Below are 25,749 nucleotides of genomic sequence, written 5' to 3'. Positions count from 1 at the left end.
TAGTATATATTTACTGTCCTTTTTGATATTTTATTTACAGTATATAATGTACATTTGGTGTAATTTTTGATATTTTATGTATAGTATATTAAATATAACTACTGTAGTTTTTGATAGTTTATTTACAGTATATATAACACATATTTGGTGTACTTTTTGATATTTTATGTACAGTATGTAATATATATTTACTGTACTTTTTGATATTTTATGTACAGTATATAAAATGTATTTGGTGTACTTTTTGTTAATATTATATGTACAATATATGAAACATATTTACTGTACATTTTGATATTTTATGTACAGTATATAAGATATATTTGGTGTCCTTTTGATATTTTATGTAAATTATATAATATATATTTGGTGTAGTTTTTGATATTTTACATAGGGTGTGTAGTATATATTTACTGTCCATTTGATATTTTATTTACAGTATATACTATACTTTTGGTGTAATTTTTGATATTTTATGTACAGTATATTAAATATAATTACTGTAGTTTTTGATAGTTTATTTACAGTATATATAACACATATTTGGTGTACTTTTTGATATTTTATGTACAGTATGTAATATATATTTACTGTACTTTTTGATATTTTATGTACAGTATATAAAATGTATTTGGTGTACTTTTAGTTAATATTATATGTACAATATATGCAACATATTTACTGTACTTTTTGATATTTTATGTACAGTATATAAGATATATTTGGTGTCCTTATGATATTTTATGTAAATTATATGATACATACTTGGTGTAGTTTTTGATATGTTACATAGGGTGTGTAGTATATATTTACTGTCCTTTTTGATATTTTATTTACAGTATATAATGTACATTTGGTGTAATTTTTGATATTTTATGTACAGTATATTAAATATAATTACTGTAGATTTTGATAGTTTATTTACAGTATATATAACACATATTTGGTGTACTTTTTGATATTTTATGTACAGTATGTAATATATATTTACTGTACTTTTTGATATTTTATGTACAGTATATAAAATGTATTTGGTGTACTTTTTGTTAATATTATATGTACAATATATGAAACATATTTACTGTACTTTTTGATATTTTATGTACAGTATATAAGATATATTTGGTGTCCTTATGATATTTTATGTAAATTATATAATACATACTTGGTGTAGTTTTTGATATTTAACATAGGGTGTGTAGTATATATTTACTGTCCTTTTTGATATTTTATTTACAGTATATAATGTACATTTGGTGTAATTTTTGATATTTTATGTACAGTATATTAAATATAATTACTGTAGTTTTTGATAGTTTATTTACAGTATATATAACACATATTTCGTGTACTTTTTGATGTTTTATGTACAGTATGTAATATACATTTACTGTACTTTTTGATATTTTATCTACAGTATATAAAATGTATTTGGTGTACTTTTTGTTAATATTATATGTAGAATATATGAAACATATTTACTGTATTTTTGATATTTTATGTACAGTATATAAGATATATTTGGTGTCCTTTTGTTATTTTATATAAATTATATAATATATATTTGGTGTAGTTTTTGATATTTTACATAGGGTGTGTAGTATATATTTACTGTCCTTTTTGATATTTTATTTACAGTATATAATGTACATTTGGTGTAATTTTTGATATTTTATGTACAGTATATTAAATATAATTACTGTAGTTTTTGATTGTTTATTTACAGTATATATAACACATATTTGGTGTACTTTTTGATATTTTATGTACAGTATGTCATATATATTTACTGTACTTTTTGATATTTTATGTACAGTATATAAAATGTATTTGGTGTACTTTTTGTTAATATTATATGTACAATATATGAAACATATTTACTGTACTTTTTGATATTTTATGTACAGTATATAAGATATATTTGGAGTCCTTTTATTATTTTATATAAATTATATAATACATATTTGGTATAGTTTTTGATATTTTACATAGGGTGTGTAGTATATATTTACTGTCCTTTTTGATATTTTATTTACAGTATATAATGTACATTTGGTGTAATTTTTGATATTTTATGTACAGTATATTAAATATAACTACTGTAGTTTTTGATAGTTTATTTACACTATATATAACACATATTTGGTGTACTTTTTGATATTTTATGTACAGTATGTAATATATATTTACTGTACTTTTTGATATTTTATGTACAGTATATAAAATGTATTTGGTGTACTTTTTGTTAATATTATATGTACAATATATGAAACATATTTACTGTACTTTTTGATATTTTATGTACAGTATATAAGATATATTTGGTGTCCTTTTGATATTTTATATAAATTATATAATATATATTTGGTGTAGTTTTTGATATTTTACATAGGGTGTGTAGTATATATTTACTGTCCTTTTTGATATTTTATTTACAGTATATAATGTACATTTGGTGTAATTTTTGATATTTTATGTATAGTATATTAAATATAACTACTGTAGTTTTTGATAGTTTATTTACAGTATATATAACACATATTTGGTGTACTTTTTGATATTTTATGTACAGTATGTAATATATATTTACTGTACTTTTTGATATTTTATGTACAGTATATAAAATGTATTTGGTGTACTTTTTGTTAATATTATATGTACAATATATGAAACATATATACTGTACTTTTTGATATTTTATGTACAGTATAAAAGATATATTTGGTGTCCTTTTGATATTTTATATAAATTATATAATATATATTTGGTGTAGTTTTTGATATTTTACATAGGGTGTGTAGTATATATTTACTGTCCATTTGATATTTTATTTACAGTATATACTATACTTTTGGTGTAATTTTTGATATTTTATGTACAGTATATTAAATATAATTACTGTAGTTTTTGATAGTTTATTTACAGTATATATAACACATATTTGGTGTACTTTTTGATATTTTATGTACAGTATGTAATATATATTTACTGTACTTTTTGATATTTTATGTACAGTATATAAAATGTATTTGGTGTACTTTTAGTTAATATTATATGTACAATATATGAAACATATTTACTGTACTTTTTGATATTTTATGTACAGTATATAAGATATATTTGGTGTCCTTTTGATATTTTATGTAAATTATATAATACATATTTGGTGTAGTTTTTGATATTTTACATACGGTGTGTCATATATATTTACTGTCCTTTTTGATATTTTATTTACAGTATATACTATACATTTGGTGTAATTTTTGATATTTTATGTACAGTATATTAAATATAATTACTGTAGATTTTGATAGTTTATTTACAGTATATATAACACATATTTGGTGTACTTTTTGATATTTTATGTACAGTATATAAAATGTATTTGGTGTACTTTTTGTTAATATTATATGTACAATATATGAAATATATTTACTGTACTTTTTGATATTTTATGTACAGTATATAAGATATATTTGGTGTCCTTTTGATATTTTATGTAAATTATATAATATATATTTGGTGTAGTTTTTTATATTTTACATAGGGTGTGTAGTATATATTTACTGCCCACTTGATATTTTATTTACAGTATATACTATACATTTGGTGTAATTTTTGATATTTTATGTACAGTATATTAAATATAATTACTGTAGTTTTTGATAGTGTATTTACAGTATATATAACACATATTTGGTGTACTTTTTGATATTTTATGTACAGTATGTAATATATATTTACTGTACTTTTTGATATTTTATTTACAGTATATAAAATGTATTTGGTGTACTTTTTGTTAATGTTAAATGTACAATATATGAAACATATTTACTGTACTTTTTGATATTTTATGTACAGTATATAAGATATATTTGGTGTCCTTATGATATTTTATGTAAATTATATAATACATATTTGGTGTAGTTTTTGATATTTTACATAGGGTGTGTCATATATATTTACTGTCCTTTTTGATATTTTATTTACTGTATATACTATACATTTGGTGTAATTTTTGATATATTATGTACAGTATATTAAACATAATTACGGTAGTTTTTGATAGTTTATTTACAGTATATATAACACATATTTGGTGTACTTTTTGATATTTTATGTACAGTATGTAATATAAATTTACTGTACTTTTTGATATTTTATGTACAGTATATAAAATGTATTTGGTGTACTTTTAGTTAATATTATATGTACAATATATGAAACATATTTACTGTACTTTTTGATATTTTATGTACAGTATATAAGATATATTTGGTGTCCTTTTGATATTTTATGTAAATTATATAATACATATTTGGTGTAGTTTTTGATAGTTTACATAGGGTGTGTCATATATATTTACTGTCCTTTTTGATATTTTATTTACAGTATATACAATACATTTGGTGTAATTTTTGATATTTTATGTACAGTATATTAAATATAATTACTGTAGATTTTGATAGTTTATTTACAGTATATATAACACATATTTGGTGTACTTTTTGATATTTTATGTACAGTATGTAATATATATTTACTGTACTTTTTGATATTTTATCTACAGTATATAAAATGTATTTGGTGTACTTTTTGTTAATATTATATGTACAATATATGAAACATATTTACTGTACTTTTTGATATTTTATGTACAGTATATAAGATATATTTGGTGTCCTTATGATATTTTATGTAAATTATATGATACATACTTGGTGTAGTTTTTGATATTTTACATAGGGTGTGTAGTATATATTTACTGTCCTTTTTGATATTTTATTTACAGTATATAATGTACATTTGGTGTAATTTTCGATATTTTATGTACAGTATATTAAATATAATTACTGTAGTTTTTGATAGTTTATTTACAGTATATATAACACATATTTGGTGTACTTTTTGATATTTTATGTACAGTATGTAATATATATTTACTGTACTTTTTGATATTTTATGTACAGTATATAAAATGTATTTGGTGTACTTTTTGTTAATATTATATGTACAATATATGAAACATATTTACTGTACTTTTTGATATTTTATGTACAGTATATAAGATATATTTTGTGTCCTTTTGATACTTTATATAAATTATATAATATATATTTGGTGTAGTTTTTGATATTTTACATAGGGTTTGTAGTATATATTTACTGTCTTTTTTGATATTTTATTTACAGTATATAATGTACATTTTGTGTAATTTTTGATATTTTATGTACAGTATATTAAATATAATTACTGTAGTTTTTGATAGTTTATTTACAGTATATATAACACATATTTCGTGTACTTTTTGATATTTTATGTACAGTATGTAATATATATTTACTGTACTTTTTGATATTTTATCTACAGTATATAAAATGTATTTGGTGTACTTTTAGTTAATATTATATGTACAATATATGAAACATATTTACTGTACTTTTTGATATTTTATGTACAGTATATAAGATATATTTGGTGTCCTTTTGATATTTTATGTAAATTATATAATACATATTTGGTGTAGTTTTTGATATTTTACATAGGGTGTGTCATATATATTTACTGTCCTTTTTGATATTTTATTTACAGTATATACTATATATTTGGTGTAATTTTTGATATTTTATGTACAGTATATTAAATATAATTACTGTAGATTTTGATAGTTTATTTACAGTATATAACACATATTTTGTGTACTTTTTGATATTTTATGTACAGTATGTAATATATATTTACTGTATTTTTGATATTTTATGTACAGTATATAAAATGTATATGGTGTACTTTTTTTAATATTATATGTACAATATATGAAACATATTTAATGTACTTTTTGATATTTTGTGTACAGTATATAAGATATATTTGGTGTCCTTTTGATATTTTATATAAATTATATAATATATATTTGGTGTAGTTTTTGATATTTTACATAGGGTGTGTAGTATATATTTACTGTCCTTTTTGATATTTTATTTACAGTATATAATGTACATTTGGTGTAATTTTTGATATTTTATGTACAGTATATTAAATATAATTACTGTAGATTTTGATAGTTTATTTACAGTATATATAACACATATTTGGTGTACTTTTTGATATTTTATGTACAGTATGTAATATATATTTACTGTACTTTTTGATATTTTATGTGCAGTATATAAAATGTATTTGGTGTACTTTTTGTTAATATTATATGTACAATATATGAAACATATTTACTGTACTTTTTGATATTTTATGTACAGTATATAAGATATATTTGGTGTCCTTATGATATTTTATGTAAATTATATAATACATACTTGGTGTAGTTTTTGATATTTAACATAGGGTGTGTAGTATATATTTACTGTCCTTTTTGATATTTTATTTACAGTATATAATGTACATTTGGTGTAATTTTTGATATTTTATGTACAGTATATTAAATATAATTACTGTAGTTTTTGATAGTTTATTTACAGTATATATAACACATATTTCGTGTACTTTTTGATGTTTTATGTACAGTATGTAATATACATTTACTGTACTTTTTGATATTTTATCTACAGTATATAAAATGTATTTGGTGTACTTTTTGTTAATATTATATGTAGAATATATGAAACATATTTACTGTATTTTTGATATTTTATGTACAGTATATAAGATATATTTGGTGTCCTTTTGTTATTTTATATAAATTATATAATATATATTTGGTGTAGTTTTTGATATTTTACATAGGGTGTGTAGTATATATTTACTGTCCTTTTTGATATTTTATTTACAGTATATAATGTACATTTGGTGTAATTTTTGATATTTTATGTACAGTATATTAAATATAATTACTGTAGTTTTTGATTGTTTATTTACAGTATATATAACACATATTTGGTGTACTTTTTGATATTTTATGTACAGTATGTCATATATATTTACTGTACTTTTTGATATTTTATGTACAGTATATAAAATGTATTTGGTGTACTTTTTGTTAATATTATATGTACAATATATGAAACATATTTACTGTACTTTTTGATATTTTATGTACAGTATATAAGATATATTTGGAGTCCTTTTATTATTTTATATAAATTATATAATACATATTTGGTATAGTTTTTGATATTTTACATAGGGTGTGTAGTATATATTTACTGTCCTTTTTGATATTTTATTTACAGTATATAATGTACATTTGGTGTAATTTTTGATATTTTATGTACAGTATATTAAATATAACTACTGTAGTTTTTGATAGTTTATTTACACTATATATAACACATATTTGGTGTACTTTTTGATATTTTATGTACAGTATGTAATATATATTTACTGTACTTTTTGATATTTTATGTACAGTATATAAAATGTATTTGGTGTACTTTTTGTTAATATTATATGTACAATATATGAAACATATTTACTGTACTTTTTGATATTTTATGTACAGTATATAAGATATATTTGGTGTCCTTTTGATATTTTATATAAATTATATAATATATATTTGGTGTAGTTTTTGATATTTTACATAGGGTGTGTAGTATATATTTACTGTCCTTTTTGATATTTTATTTACAGTATATAATGTACATTTGGTGTAATTTTTGATATTTTATGTATAGTATATTAAATATAACTACTGTAGTTTTTGATAGTTTATTTACAGTATATATAACATATTTGGTGTACTTTTTGATATTTTATGTACAGTATGTAATATATATTTACTGTACTTTTTGATATTTTATGTACAGTATATAAAATGTATTTGGTGTACTTTTTGTTAATATTATATGTACAATATATGAAACATATATACTGTACTTTTTGATATTTTATGTACAGTATAAAAGATATATTTGGTGTCCTTTTGATATTTTATATAAATTATATAATATATATTTGGTGTAGTTTTTGATATTTTACATAGGGTGTGTAGTATATATTTACTGTCCATTTGATATTTTATTTACAGTATATACTATACTTTTGGTGTAATTTTTGATATTTTATGTACAGTATATTAAATATAATTACTGTAGTTTTTGATAGTTTATTTACAGTATATATAACACATATTTGGTGTACTTTTTGATATTTTATGTACAGTATGTAATATATATTTACTGTACTTTTTGATATTTTATGTACAGTATATAAAATGTATTTGGTGTACTTTTAGTTAATATTATATGTACAATATATGAAACATATTTACTGTACTTTTTGATATTTTATGTACAGTATATAAGATATATTTGGTGTCCTTTTGATATTTTATGTAAATTATATAATACATATTTGGTGTAGTTTTTGATATTTTACATACGGTGTGTCATATATATTTACTGTCCTTTTTGATATTTTATTTACAGTATATACTATACATTTGGTGTAATTTTTGCTATTTTATGTTCAGTATATTAAATATAATTACTGTAGATTTTGATAGTTTATTTACAGTATATATAACACATATTTGGTGTACTTTTTGATATTTTATGTACAGTATGTAATATATATTAGTGTACTTTTTGATATTTTATGTACAGTATATAAAATGTATTTGGTGTACTTTTTGTTAATATTATATGTACAATATATGAAACATATATACTGTACTTTTTGATATTTTATGTACAGTATAAAAGATATATTTGGTGTCCTTTTGATATTTTATATAAATTATATAATATATATTTGGTGTAGTTTTTGATATTTTAGATAGGGTGTGTAGTATATATTTACTGTCCATTTGATATTTTATTTACAGTATATACTATATGTTTGGTGTAATTTTTGATATTTTATGTACAGTATATTAAATATAATTACTGTAGATTTTGATAGTTTATTTACAGTATATATAACACATATTTGGTGTACTTTTTGATATTTTATGTACAGTATGTAATATATATTTACTGTACTTTTTGATATTTTATGTACAGTATATAAAATGTATTTGGTGTACTTTTTGTTAATATTATATGTACAATATATGAAACATATTTACTGTACTTTTTGATATTTTATGTACAGTATATAAGATATATTTGGTGTCCTTATGATATTTTATGTAAATTATATAATACATACTTGGTGTAGTTTTTGATATTTTACATAGGGTGTGTAGTATATATTTACTGTCCTTTTTGATATTTTATTTACAGTATATAATATACATTTGGTGTAATTTTTGATATTTTATGTACAGTATATTAAATATAATTACTGTAGTTTTTCATAGTTTATTTACAGTATATATAACACATATTTGGTGTACTTTTTGATATTTTATGTACAGTATGTAATATATATTTACTGTATTTTTGATATTTTATGTACAGTATATAAAATGTATTTGGTGTACTTTTTGTTAATATTATATGTACAATATATGAAACATATTTACTGTACTTTTTGATATTTTATGTACAGTATATAAGATATATTTGGTGTCCTTTTATTATTTTATATAAATTATATAATATACATTTGGTGTAGTTTTTGATATTTTACATAGGGTGTGTAGTATATATTTACTGTCCTTTTTGATATTTTATTTACAGTATATAATGTACATTTGGTGTAATTTTTGATATTTTATGTACAGTATATTAAATATAATTACTGTAGTTTTTGATAGTTTATTTACAGTATATATAACACATATTTGGTGTACTTTTTGATATTTTATGTACAATATGTAATATATATTTACTGTACTTTTTGATATTTCATGTACAGTATATAAAATGTATTTGGTGTACTTTTTGTTAATATTATATGTACAATATATGAAACATATTTACTGTATTTTTGATATTTTATGTACAGTATATAAGATATATTTGGTGTCCTTTTGATATTTTATATAAATTATATAATATATATTTGGTGTAGTTTTTGATATTTTACATAGGGTGTGTAGTATATATTTACTGTCCATTTGATATTTTATTTACAATATATACTATACATTTGGTGTAATTTTTGATAATTTATGTACAGTATATTAAATATAATTACTGTAGTTTTTGATAGTTTATTTACAGTATATATAACACATATTTGGTGTACTTTTTGATATTTTATGTACAGTATGTAATATATATTTACTGTACTTTTTGATATTTTATGTACAGTATATAAAATGTATTTGGTGTACTTTTTGTTAATATTATATGTACAATATATGAAACATATTTACTGTACTTTTTGATATTTTATGTACAGTATATAAGATATATTTGGTGTCCTTTTGATATTTTATGTAAATTATATAATACATATTTGGTGTAGTTTTTGATATTTTACATAGGGTGTGTCATATATATTTACTGTCCTTTTTGATATTTTATTTACAGTATATACTATACATTTGGTGTAATTTTTGATATTTTATGTACAGTATATTAAATATAATTACTGTAGATTTTGATAGTTTATTTACAGTATATATAACACATATTTGGTGTACTTTTTGATATTTTATGTACAGTATATAAAATGTATTTGGTGTACTTTTTGTTAATATTATATGTACAATATATGAAATATATTTACTGTACTTTTTGATATTTTATGTACAGTATATAAGATATATTTGGTGTCCTTTTGATATTTTATGTAAATTATATAATATATATTTGGTGTAGTTTTTTATATTTTACATAGGGTGTGTAGTATATATTTACTGCCCACTTGATATTTTATTTACAGTATATACTATACATTTGGTGTAATTTTTGATATTTTATGTACAGTATATTAAATATAATTACTGTAGTTTTTGATAGTGTATTTACAGTATATATAACACATATTTGGTGTACTTTTTGATATTTTATGTACAGTATGTAATATATATTTACTGTACTTTTTGATATTTTATTTACAGTATATAAAATGTATTTGGTGTACTTTTTGTTAATGTTAAATGTACAATATATGAAACATATTTACTGTACTTTTTGATATTTTATGTACAGTATATAAGATATATTTGGTGTCCTTATGATATTTTATGTAAATTATATAATACATATTTGGTGTAGTTTTTGATATTTTACATAGGGTGTGTCATATATATTTACTGTCCTTTTTGATATTTTATTTACTGTATATACTATACATTTGGTGTAATTTTTGATATATTATGTACAGTATATTAAACATAATTACGGTAGTTTTTGATAGTTTATTTACAGTATATATAACACATATTTGGTGTACTTTTTGATATTTTATGTACAGTATGTAATATAAATTTACTGTACTTTTTGATATTTTATGTACAGTATATAAAATGTATTTGGTGTACTTTTAGTTAATATTATATGTACAATATATGAAACATATTTACTGTACTTTTTGATATTTTATGTACAGTATATAAGATATATTTGGTGTCCTTTTGATATTTTATGTAAATTATATAATACATATTTGGTGTAGTTTTTGATATTTTACATAGGGTGTGTCATATATATTTACTGTCCTTTTTGATATTTTATTTACAGTATATACTATATATTTGGTGTAATTTTTGATATTTTATGTACAGTATATTAAATATAATTACTGTAGATTTTGATAGTTTATTTACAGTATATAACACATATTTTGTGTACTTTTTGATATTTTATGTACAGTATGTAATATATATTTACTGTATTTTTGATATTTTATGTACAGTATATAAAATGTATATGGTGTACTTTTTTTTAATATTATATGTACAATATATGAAACATATTTAATGTACTTTTTGATATTTTATGTACAGTATATAAGATATATTTGGTGTCCTTTTGATATTTTATATAAATTATATAATATATATTTGGTGTAGTTTTTGATATTTTACATAGGGTGTGTAGTATATATTTACTGTCCTTTTTGATATTTTATTTACAGTATATAATGTACATTTGGTGTAATTTTTGATATTTTATGTACAGTATATTAAATATAATTACTGTAGATTTTGATAGTTTATTTACAGTATATATAACACATATTTGGTGTATTTTGATATTTTATGTACAGTATGTAATATATATTTACTGTACTTTTTGATATTTTATGTGCAGTATATAAAATGTATTTGGTGTACTTTTTGTTAATATTATATGTACAATATATGAAACATATTTACTGTACTTTTTGATATTTTATGTACAGTATATAAGATATATTTGGTGTCCTTATGATATTTTATGTAAATTATATAATACATACTTGGTGTAGTTTTTGATATTTAACATAGGGTGTGTAGTATATATTTACTGTCCTTTTTGATATTTTATTTACAGTATATAATGGACATTTGGTGTAATTTTTGATATTTTATGTACAGTATATTAAATATAATTACTGTAGTTTTTGATAGTTTATTTACAGTATATATAACACATATTTCGTGTACTTTTTGATGTTTTATGTACAGTATGTAATATACATTTACTGTACTTTTTGATATTTTATCTACAGTATATAAAATGTATTTGGTGTACTTTTTGTTAATATTATATGTAGAATATATGAAACATATTTACTGTATTTTTGATATTTTATGTACAGTATATAAGATATATTTGGTGTCCTTTTGTTATTTTATATAAATTATATAATATATATTTGGTGTAGTTTTTGATATTTTACATAGGGTGTGTAGTATATATTTACTGTCCTTTTTGATATTTTATTTACAGTATATAATGTACATTTGGTGTAATTTTTGATATTTTATGTACAGTATATTAAATATAATTACTGTAGTTTTTGATTGTTTATTTACAGTATATATAACACATATTTGGTGTACTTTTTGATATTTTATGTACAGTATGTCATATATATTTACTGTACTTTTTGATATTTTATGTACAGTATATAAAATGTATTTGGTGTACTTTTTGTTAATATTATATGTACAATATATGAAACATATTTACTGTACTTTTTGATATTTTATGTACAGTATATAAGATATATTTGGAGTCCTTTTATTATTTTATATAAATTATATAATACATATTTGGTATAGTTTTTGATATTTTACATAGGGTGTGTAGTATATATTTACTGTCCTTTTTGATATTTTATTTACAGTATATAATGTACATTTGGTGTAATTTTTGATATTTTATGTACAGTATATTAAATATAACTACTGTAGTTTTTGATAGTTTATTTACACTATATATAACACATATTTGGTGTACTTTTTGATATTTTATGTACAGTATGTAATATATATTTACTGTACTTTTTGATATTTTATGTACAGTATATAAAATGTATTTGGTGTACTTTTTGTTAATATTATATGTACAATATATGAAACATATTTACTGTACTTTTTGATATTTTATGTACAGTATATAAGATATATTTGGTGTCCTTTTGATATTTTATATAAATTATATAATATATATTTGGTGTAGTTTTTGATATTTTACATAGGGTGTGTAGTATATATTTACTGTCCTTTTTGATATTTTATTTACAGTATATAATGTACATTTGGTGTAATTTTTGATATTTTATGTATAGTATATTAAATATAACTACTGTAGTTTTTGATAGTTTATTTACAGTATATATAACACATATTTGGTGTACTTTTTGATATTTTATGTACAGTATGTAATATATATTTACTGTACTTTTTGATATTTTATGTACAGTATATAAAATGTATTTGGTGTACTTTTTGTTAATATTATATGTACAATATATGAAACATATATACTGTACTTTTTGATATTTTATGTACAGTATAAAAGATATATTTGGTGTCCTTTTGATATTTTATATAAATTATATAATATATATTTGGTGTAGTTTTTGATATTTTACATAGGGTGTGTAGTATATATTTACTGTCCATTTGATATTTTATTTACAGTATATACTATACTTTTGGTGTAATTTTTGATATTTTATGTACAGTATATTAAATATAATTACTGTAGTTTTTGATAGTTTATTTACAGTATATATAACACATATTTGGTGTACTTTTTGATATTTTATGTACAGTATGTAATATATATTTACTGTACTTTTTGATATTTTATGTACAGTATATAAAATGTATTTGGTGTACTTTTAGTTAATATTATATGTACAATATATGAAACATATTTACTGTACTTTTTGATATTTTATGTACAGTATATAAGATATATTTGGTGTCCTTTTGATATTTTATGTAAATTATATAATACATATTTGGTGTAGTTTTTGATATTTTACATACGGTGTGTCATATATATTTACTGTCCTTTTTGATATTTTATTTACAGTATATACTATACATTTGGTGTAATTTTTGCTATTTTATGTTCAGTATATTAAATATAATTACTGTAGATTTTGATAGTTTATTTACAGTATATATAACACATATTTGGTGTACTTTTTGATATTTTATGTACAGTATGTAATATATATTAGTGTACTTTTTGATATTTTATGTACAGTATATAAAATGTATTTGGTGTACTTTTTGTTAATATTATATGTACAATATATGAAACATATATACTGTACTTTTTGATATTTTATGTACAGTATAAAAGATATATTTGGTGTCCTTTTGATATTTTATATAAATTATATAATATATATTTGGTGTAGTTTTTGATATTTTAGATAGGGTGTGTAGTATATATTTACTGTCCATTTGATATTTTATTTACAGTATATACTATACGTTTGGTGTAATTTTTGATATTTTATGTACAGTATATTAAATATAATTACTGTAGATTTTGATAGTTTATTTACAGTATATATAACACATATTTGGTGTACTTTTTGATATTTTATGTACAGTATGTAATATATATTTACTGTACTTTTTGATATTTTATGTACAGTATATAAAATGTATTTGGTGTACTTTTTGTTAATATTATATGTACAATATATGAAACATATTTACTGTACTTTTTGATATTTTATGTACAGTATATAAGATATATTTGGTGTCCTTATGATATTTTATGTAAATTATATAATACATACTTGGTGTAGTTTTTGATATTTTACATAGGGTGTGTAGTATATATTTACTGTCCTTTTTGATATTTTATTTACAGTATATAATATACATTTGGTGTAATTTTTGATATTTTATGTACAGTATATTAAATATAATTACTGTAGTTTTTCATAGTTTATTTACAGTATATATAACACATATTTGGTGTACTTTTTGATATTTTATGTACAGTATGTAATATATATTTACTGTATTTTTGATATTTTATGTACAGTATATAAAATGTATTTGGTGTACTTTTTGTTAATATTATATGTACAATATATGAAACATATTTACTGTACTTTTTGATATTTTATGTACAGTATATAAGATATATTTGGTGTCCTTTTATTATTTTATATAAATTATATAATATACATTTGGTGTAGTTTTTGATATTTTACATAGGGTGTGTAGTATATATTTACTGTCCTTTTTGATACTTTATTTACAGTATATAATGTACATTTGGTGTAATTTTTGATATTTTATGTACAGTATATTAAATATAATTACTGTAGTTTTTGATAGTTTATTTACAGTATATATAACACATATTTGGTGTACTTTTTGATATTTTATGTACAATATGTAATATATATTTACTGTACTTTTTGATATTTCATGTACAGTATATAAAATGTATTTGGTGTACTTTTTGTTAATATTATATGTACAATATATGAAACATATTTACTGTATTTTTGATATTTTATGTACAGTATATAAGATATATTTGGTGTCCTTTTGATATTTTATATAAATTATATAATATATATTTGGTGTAGTTTTTGATATTTTACATAGGGTGTGTAGTATATATTTACTGTCCATTTGATATTTTATTTACAATATATACTATACATTTGGTGTAATTTTTGATAATTTATGTACAGTATATTAAATATAATTACTGTAGTTTTTGATAGTTTATTTACAGTATATATAACACATATTTGGTGTACTTTTTGATATTTTATGTACAGTATGTAATATATATTTACTGTACTTTTTGATATTTTATGTACAGTATATAAAATGTATTTGGTGTACTTTTTGTTAATATTATATGTACAATATATGAAACATATTTACTGTACTTTTTGATATTTTATGTACAGTATATAAGATATATTTGGTGTCCTTTTGATATTTTATACAAATTATATAATATATATTTGGTGTAGTTTTTGATATTTTACATAGGGTGTGTAGTATATATTTACTGTCCATTTGATATTTTATTTACAGTATATACTATACATTTGGTGTAATTTTTGATATTTTATGTACAGTATATTAAATATAATTACTGTAGTTTTTGATAGTTTATTTACAGTATATATAACACATATTTGGTGTACTTTTTGATATTTTATGTACAGTATGTAATATAAATTTACTGTACTTTTTGATATTTTATGTACAGTATATAAAATGTATTTGTTGTATTTTATTTAATATTATATGTACAATATATGAAATATATTTACTGTACTTTTTGATATTTTATGTAGAGTATATAGGATATATTTGGTGTCCTTTTGATATTTTATGTAAATTATATAATATATATTTGGTGTAGTTTTTGATATTTTACATGGGGTGTGTCATATATATTTACTGTCCGTTTTGATACTTTATTTACAATATATAATATACATTTGGTGTAATTTTTGATATTTTATGTACAGTATATTAAATATAATTACTGTAGTTTTTGATAGTGTATTTACAGTATATATAACACATATTTGGTGTACTTTTTGATATTTTATGTACAGTATGTAATATATATTTACTGTACTTTTTGATATTTTATTTACAGTATATAAAATGTATTTGGTGTACTTTTTGTTAATGTTAAATGTACAATATATGAAACATATTTACTGTACTTTTTGATATTTTATGTACAGTATATAAGATATATTTGGTGTCCTTATGATATTTTATGTAAATTATATAATACATATTTGGTGTAGTTTTTGATATTTTACATAGGGTGTGTCATATATATTTACTGTCCTTTTTGATATTTTATTTACTGTATATACTATACATTTGGTGTAATTTTTGATATATTATGTACAGTATATTAAATATAATTACTGTAGTTTTTGATAGTTTATTTACAGTATATATAACACATATTTGGTGTACTTTTTGATATTTTATGTACAGTATGTAATATAAATTTACTGTACTTTTTGATATTTTATGTACAGTATATAAAATGTATTTGGTGTACTTTTAGTTAATATTATATGTACAATATATGAAACATATTTACTGTACTTTTTGATATTTTATGTACAGTATATAAGATATATTTGGTGTCCTTTTGATATTTTATGTAAATTATATAATACATATTTGGTGTAGTTTTTGATATTTTACATAGGGTGTGTCATATATATTTACTGTCCTTTTTGATATTTTATTTACACTATATACAATACATTTCGTGTAATTTTTGATATTTTATGTACAGTATATTAAATATAATTACTGTAGATTTTGATAGTTTATTTACAGTAGATATAACACATATTTGGTGTACTTTTTGATATTTTATGTACAGTATGTAATATATATTTACTGTACTTTTTGATATTTTATGTACAGTATATAAAATGTATTTGGTGTACTTTTTGTTAATATTATATGTACAATATATGAATCATATTTACTGTACTTTTTGATATTTTATGTACAGTATATAAGATATATTTGGTGTCCTTATGATATTTTATGTAAATTATATGATACATACTTGGTGTAGTTTTTGATATTTTACATAGGGTGTGTAGTATATATTTACTGTCTTTTTTGATATTTTATTTACAGTATATAATGTACATTTGGTGTAATTTTCGATATTTTATGTACAGTATATTAAATATAATTACTGTAGTTTTTGATAGTTTATTTACAGTATATATAACACATATTTGGTGTACTTTTTGATATTTTATGTACTGTATGTAATATATATTTACTGTACTTTTTGATATTTTATGTACAGTATATAAAATGTATTTGGTGTACTTTTTGTTAATATTATATGTACAATATATGAAACATATTTACTGTACTTTTTGATATTTTATGTACAGTATATAAGATATATTTTGTGTCCTTTTGATACTTTATATAAATTATATAATATATATATGGTGTAGTTTTTGATATTTTACATAGGGTTTGTAGTATATATTTACTGTCCTTTTTGATATTTTATTTACAGTATATAATGTACATTTTGTGTAATTTTTGATATTTTATGTACAGTATATTAAATATAATTACTGTAGTTTTTGATAGTTTATTTACAGTATATATAACACATATTTGGTGTACTTTTTGATATTTTATGTACAGTATGTAATATATATTTACTGTACTTTTTGATATTTTATCTACAGTATATAAAATGCATTTGGTGTACTTTTAGTTAATATTATATGTACAATATATGAAACATATTTACTGTACTTTTTGATATTTTATGTACAGTATATAAGATATATTTGGTGTCCTTTTGATATTTTATGTAAATTATATAATACATATTTGGTGTAGTTTTTGATATTTTACATAGGGTGTGTCATATATATTTACTGTCCTTTTTGATATTTTATTTACAGTATATACTATATATTTGGTGTAATTTTTGATATTATATGTACAGTATATTAAATATAATTACTGTAGATTTTGATAGTTTATTTACAGTATATATAACACATATTTGGTGTACTTTTTCATATTTTATGTACAGTATGTAATATATATTTACTGTACTTTTTGATATATTATGTACAGTATATAAAATGTATTTGGTGTACTTTTTGTTAATATTATATGTACAATATATGAAATATATTTACTGTACTTTTTGATATTTTATGTAGAGTATATAAGATATATTTGGTGTCCTTTTGATATTTTATGTAAATTATATAATATATATTTGGTGTAGTTTTTGATATTTTACATAGGGTGTGTAGTATATATTTACTGTCCATTTGATATTTTATTTACAGTATATACTATACATTTGGTGTAATTTTTGATAATTTATGTACAGTATATTAAATATAATTACTGTAGTATTTGATAGTTTATTTACAGTATATATAACACATATTTGGTGTACTTTTTGATATTTTATGTACAGTATGTAATATATATTTACTGTAATTTTGATATTTTATGTACAGTATATAAAATATATTTGGTGTACTTTTAGTTAATATTATATGTACAATATATGAAACATATTTACTGTACTTTTTGATATTTTATGTACAGTATATAAGATATATTTGGTGTCCTTTTGATATTTTATGTAAATTATATAATACATATTTGGTGTAGTTTTTGATATTTTACATAGGGTGTGTCATATATATTTACTGTCCTTTTTGATATTTTATTTACAGTATATAGTATACATTTGGTGTAATTTTTGATATTTTATGTACAGTATATTAAATATAATTACTGTAGATTTTGATAGTTTATTTACAGTATATATAACACATATTTGGTGTACTTTTTCATATTTTATGTACAGTATGTAATATATATTTACTGTACTTTTTGATATTTTATGTACAGTATATAAAATGTATTTGGTGTACTTTTTGTTAATATTATATGTACAATATATGAAACATATTTACTGAACTTTTTGATATTTTATGTACAGTATATAAGATATATTTGGTGTCCTTATGATATTTTATGTAAATTATATGATACATACTTGGTGTAGTTTTTGATATTTTACATAGGGTGTGTCATATATATTTACTGTCCTTTTTGATATTTTATTTACAGTATATAATGTACATTTGGTGTAATTTTTGATATTTTATGTACAGTATATTAAATATAATTACTGTAGTTTTTGATAGTTTATTTACAGTATATATAACACATATTTGGTGTACTTTTTGATATTTTATGTACAGTATGTAATATATATTTACTGTATTTTTGATATTTTATGTACAGTATATAAAATGCATTTGGTGTACTTTTAGTTAATATTATATGTACAATATATGAAACATATTTACTGTACTTTTTGATATTTTATGTACAGTATATAAGATATATTTGGTGTCCTTTTGATATTTTATGTAAATTATATAATACATATTTGGTGTAGTTTTTGATATTTTACATAGGGTGTGTCATATATATTTACTGTCCTTTTTGATATTTTATTTACAGTATATACTATATATTTGGTGTAATTTTTGATATTTTACGTACAGTATATTAAATATAATTACTGTAGATTTTGATAGTTTATTTACAGTATATATAACACATATTTGGTGTACTTTTTCATATTTTATGTACAGTATGTAATATATATTTACTGTACTTTTTGATATATTATGTACAGTATATAAAATGTATTTGGTGTACTTTTTGTTAATATTATATGTACAATATATGAAATATATTTACTGTACTTTTTGATATTTTATGTAGAGTATATAAGATATATTTGGTGTCCTTTTGATATTTTATGTAAATTATATAATATATATTTGGTGTAGTTTTTGATATTTTACATAGGGTGTGTAGTATATATTTACTGTCCATTTGATATTTTATTTACAGTATATACTATACATTTGGTGTAATTTTTGATAATTTATGTACAGTATATTAAATATAATTACTGTAGTATTTGATAGTTTATTTACAGTATATATAACACATATTTGGTGTACTTTTTGATATTTTATGTACAGTATGTAATATATATTTACTGTAATTTTGATATTTTATGTACAGTATATAAAATATATTTGGTGTACTTTTAGTTAATATTATATGTACAATATATGAAACATATTTACTGTACTTTTTGATATTTTATGTACAGTATATAAGATATATTTGGTGTCCTTTTGATATTTTATGTAAATTATATAATACATATTTGGTGTAGTTTTTGATATTTTACATAGGGTGTGTCATATATATTTACTGTCCTTTTTGATATTTTATTTACAGTATATAGTATACATTTGGTGTAATTTTTGATATTTTATGTACAGTATATTAAATATAATTACTGTAGATTTTGATAGTTTATTTACAGTATATATAACACATATTTGGTGTACTTTTTCATATTTTATGTACAGTATGTAATATATATTTACTGTACTTTTTGATATTTTATGTACAGTATATAAAATGTATTTGGTGTACTTTTTGTTAATATTATATGTACAATATATGAAACATATTTACTGAACTTTTTGATATTTTATGTACAGTATATAAGATATATTTGGTGTCCTTATGATATTTTATGTAAATTATATGAAACATACTTGGTGTAGTTTTTGATATTTTACATAGGGTGTGTCATATATATTTACTGTCCTTTTTGATATTTTATTTACAGTATATAATGTACATTTGGTGTAATTTTTGATATTTTATGTACAGTATATTAAATATAATTACTGTAGTTTTTGATAGTTTATTTACAGTATGTATAACACATATTTGGTGTACTTTTTGATATTTTATGTACAGTATGTAATATATATTTACTGTATTTTTGATATTTTATGTACAGTATATAAAATGTATTTGGTGTACTTTTTGTTAATATTATATGTACAATATATGAAACATATTTACTGTACTTTTTGATATTTTATGTACAGTATATAATATACATTTGGTGTAATTTTTGATATTTTATGTACAGTACATTAAATATAATTACTGTAGTTTTTGATAGTTTATTTACATTATATATAACACATATTTGGTGTACTTTTTGATATTTTATGTACAGTATGTAATATATATTTACTGTATTTTTGATATTTTATGTACAGTATATAAAATGTATTTGGTGTACTTTTTGTTAATATTATATGTACAATATATGAAACATATTTACTGTACTTTTTGATATTTTATGTACAGTATATAAGATATATTTGGTGTCCTTTTGATATTTTATATAAATTATATAATATATATTTGGTGTAGTTTTTGATATTTTACATAGGGTGTGTAGTATATATTTACTGTCCTTTTTGATATTTTATTTACAGTATATAATGTACATTTGGTGTAATTTTTGATATTTTATGTACAGTATATTAAATATAATTACTGTAGTTTTTGATAGTTTATTTACAGTATATATAACACATATTTGGTGTACTTTTTGATATTTTATGTATAGTATGTAATATATATTTACTGTATTTTTGATATTTTATGTACAGTATATAAAATGTATTTGGTGTACTTTTTGTTAATATTATATGTAGAATATATGAAACATATTTACTGTACTTTTTGATATTTTATGTACAGTATATAATATATAGTTGGTGTCCTTTTGATATTTTATATAAATTATATAATATATATTTGGTGTAGTTTTTGATATTTTACATAGGGTGTGTAGTATATATTTACTGTCCTTTTTGATATTTTATTTACAGTATATAATGTACATTTGGTGTAATTTTTGATGTTTTATGTACAGTATATTAAATATAATTACTGTAGTTTTTGATAGTTTATTTACAGTATATATAACACATATTTGGTGTACTTTTTGATATTTTATGTACAGTATGTAATATATATTTACTGTACATTTTGATATTTTATGTACAGTATATAAAATGTATTTGGTGTACTTTTTGTTAATATTATATGTACAATATATGAAACATTTACTGTACTTTTTGATATTTTATGTACAGTATATAAGATATATTTGGTGTCCTTTTGATATTTTATGTAAATTATATAATACACATTTGGTGTAGTTTTTGATATTTTACTTAGTGTGTGTCATATATATTTACTGTCCTTTTTGATATTTTATTTACAGTATATACTATACATTTGGTGTAATTTTTGATATTTTATGTACAGTATATTAAATATAATTATTGTAGATTTTGATAGTTTATTTACAGTATATATAACACATATTTGGTGTACTTTTTGATATTTTATGTACAGTATGTAATATATATTTACTGTACTTTTTGATATTTTATGTACAGTATATAAAATGTATTTGGTGTACTTTTTGTTAATATTATATATACAATATATGAAACATATTTACTGTACTTTTTGATATTTTATGTACAGTATATAAGATATATTTGGTTTCCTTTTGATATTTTATGTAAATTATATAATACATATTTGGTGTAGTTTTTGATATTTTACATAGGGTGTGTCATATATATTTACTGTCCTTTTTGATATTTTATTTACAGTATATACTGTATATTTGGTGTAATTTTTGATATTTTATGTACAGTATATTAAATATAATTACTGTAGATTTTGATACTTTATTTACAGTATATATAACACATATTTGGTGTACTTTTTGATATTTTATGTACAGTATGTAATATATATTTACTGTACTTTTTGATATTTTATGTACAGTATATAAAATGTATTTGGTGTACTTTTTGTTAATATTATATGTACAATATATGAAATATATTTACTGTACTTTTTGATATTTTATGTACAGTATATAAGATATATTTGGTGTCCTTTTGATATTTTATGTAAATTATATAATATATATTTGGTGTAGTTTTTTATATTTTACATAGGGTGTGTAGTATATATTTACTGCCCACTTGATATTTTATTTACAGTATATACTATACATTTGGTGTAATTTTTGATAATTTATGTACAGTATATTAAATATAATTACTGTAGTTTTTGATAGTTTATTTACAGTATATATAACACATATTTGGTGTACTTTTTGATATTTTATGTACAGTATGTAATATATATTTACTGTACTTTTTGATATTTTATGTACAGTATATAAAATGTATTTGGTGTACTTTTTGTTAATATTATATGTACAATATATGAAACATATTTACTGTACTTTTTGATATTTTATGTACAGTATATAAGATATATTTGGTGTCCTTATGACATTTTATGTAAATTATATTATACATACTTGGTGTAGTTTTTGATATTTTATATAGGGTGTGTAGTATATATTTACTGTCCTTTTTGATATTTTATTTACAGTATATAATGTACATTTGGTGTAATTTTTGATATTTTATGTACAGTATATTAAATATAATTACTGTAGTTTTTGATAGTTTATTTACAGTATATATAACACATATTTGGTGTACTTTTTGATATTTTATGTACAGTATGTAATATATATTTACTGTATATTTGATATTTTATGTACAGTATATAAAATGTATTTGGTGTACTTTTTGTTAATATTATATGTACAATATATGAAACATATTTACTGTACTTTTTGATATTTTATGTACAGTATATAAGATATATTTGGTGTCCTTTTGATATTTTATATAAATTATATAATATATATTTGGTGTAGTTTTTGATATTTTACATAGGGTGTGTAGTATATATTTACTGTCCTTTTTGATATTTTATTTACAGTATATAATGTACATTTGGTTTAATTTTTGATATTTTATGTACAGTATATTAAATATAATTACTGTAGTTTTTGATAGTTTATTTACAGTATATATAACACATATTTGGTGTACTTTTTGATATTTTATGTACAGTATGTAATATATATTTACTGTATTTTTGATATTTTATGTAGAGTATATAAAATGTATTTGGTGTACTTTTTGTTAATATTATATGTAGAATATATGAAACATATTTACTGTACTTTTTGATATTTTATGTACAGTATATAAGATATAGTTGGTGTCCTTTTGATATTTTATATAAATTATATAATATATATTTGGTGTAGTTTTTGATATTTTACATAGGGTGTGTAGTATATATTTACTGTCCTTTTTGATATTTTATTTACAGTATATAATGTACATTTGGTGTAATTTTTGATGTTTTATGTACAGTATATTAAATATAATTACTGTAGTTTTTGATAGTTTATTTACAGTATATATAACACATATTTGGTGTACTTTTTGATATTTTATGTACAGTATGTAATATATATTTACTGTACATTTTGATATTTTATGTACAGTATATAAAATGTATTTGGTGTACTTTTTGTTAATATTATATGTACAATATATGAAACATTTACTGTACTTTTTGATATTTTATGTACAGTATATAAGATATATTTGGTGTCCTTTTGATATTTTATGTAAATTATATAATACACATTTGGTGTAGTTTTTGATATTTTACTTAGGGTGTGTCATATATATTTACTGTCCTTTTTGATATTTTATTTACAGTATATACTATACATTTGGTGTAATTTTTGATATTTTATGTACAGTATATTAAATATAATTATTGTAGATTTTGATAGTTTATTTACAGTATATATAACACATATTTGGTGTACTTTTTGATATTTTATGTACAGTATGTAATATATATTTACTGTACTTTTTGATATTTTATGTACAGTATATAAAATGTATTTGGTGTACTTTTTGTTAATATTATATGTACAATATATGAAACATATTTACTGTACTTTTTGATATTTTATGTACAGTATATAAGATATATTTGGTTTCCTTTGGATATTTTATGTAAATTATATAATACATATTTGGTGTAGTTTTTGATATTTTACATAGGGTGTGTCATATATATTTACT

The sequence above is a fragment of the Pan troglodytes genome, chromosome 14, assembly GCF_028858775.2.
Source record: "Pan troglodytes isolate AG18354 chromosome 14, NHGRI_mPanTro3-v2.0_pri, whole genome shotgun sequence".
Taxonomy (NCBI): Eukaryota; Metazoa; Chordata; class Mammalia; order Primates; family Hominidae; genus Pan; species Pan troglodytes.
The sequence above is the reverse complement of the archived record's forward strand: the minus strand, read 5'-3'. Positions refer to the sequence as shown.